At 64.1% G+C, this 1,011-nt stretch overlaps 1 protein-coding gene across 1 annotated transcript in view; it reads right to left on the bottom strand.

The window, feature by feature from the left end:
• LOC107199461 (calponin-1-like) overlaps window positions 1-769 on the bottom strand; it is a 2,276-nt gene extending 1,507 nt beyond the window's left edge. Inside the window, exon 1 of the mRNA XM_015616783.2 lies at window positions 760-769. The gene's annotated coding sequence lies outside the window, so the exon portion shown is untranslated. The remainder of the gene's footprint in view (window positions 1-759) is intronic.
• Between the last annotated feature and the right edge of the window lie 242 nt (window positions 770-1,011).

Raw genomic sequence — 1,011 nt, 5'->3', positions numbered from 1 at the left:
CACTGGGACCCTGTGTCCCCTGCCCTGGTGTGGTGACACCCCAACTTCTCCGGGATGGGGTTGGAGGCGGTGGGGAGACCCCCACTCACCCCCAGGAGGGGTCACTGGGACCCTGTGTCCCCTGCCCCGGTGTGGTGACACCCCGCCTGAGCTGGGGTTTGGGGTTGGGGGCGGTGGGGAGACCCCCACTCACCCCCAGGAGGGGTCACTGGGTCCCCTTTGTCCCCTGCCCTGGTGTGGTGACACCCCAAGTGCTCTGGGTGGGGGGTTTGGGGTTGGGGGTGAGACCCCCACTCACTCCCAGGGGTCACTGGGTCTCCTCTGTCCCTTGCACTGGTCTGCTCTGGGTGGGGGGTTTGGGGTTGGGGGCGGTGGGGAGACCCCCACTCACCCCCAGGGGTGTCTGTCTGTCCGCACCTCTCTGTCTGTCTGTCTGTCCCCACCTGGCTGTCTGTCTGTCCGCACCTGTCTGTCCCCGTCTGTCTGTCTGTCTGTCCCCACCTCTCTGTCTGTCTGTCTGTCAGTCTGTCCCCTGTCTGTCTGTCCGTCTGTCCCCCGTCTGTCTGTCTGTCTGTCCGTCCGTCTGTCCGCGCCTGGCTGGCCCCTGTCTGTCTGTCTGTCTGTCCCCACCTGTCTGTCTGTCTGTCCCCTGTCTGTCTGTCTGTCTGTCTGTCTGTCTGTCTGTCCGTCTGTCCGCACCTGGCTGGCCCCTGTCTGTCTGTCTGTCCCCTGTCTGTCCGTCTGTCCGTGTGTCCGCACCTGGCTGGCCCCTGTCTGTCTGTCTGTCCCCTGTCTGTCCGCACCTGTCTGTCCCCTGTCTGTCTGTCTGTCTGTCTGTCCCCTGTCTGTCTGTCCGTCTGTCTGCACCCGTCTGTCTGTCTGTCTGTCTGTCTGTCTGTCCCCTGTCTGTCTGTCTGTCTGTCCCCTGTCCGTCTGTCCGTCTGTCCGCACCCGTCTGTCTGTCTGTCTGTCTGTCCCCTGTCTGTCTGTCTGTCTGTCCCCTGTCCGTCC

Source organism: Parus major, unplaced genomic scaffold (assembly GCF_001522545.3).
Source record: "Parus major isolate Abel unplaced genomic scaffold, Parus_major1.1 Scaffold757, whole genome shotgun sequence".
Lineage (NCBI taxonomy): Eukaryota > Metazoa > Chordata > Aves > Passeriformes > Paridae > Parus > Parus major.
This window is presented reverse-complemented; position numbering and strand designations above follow the sequence as displayed.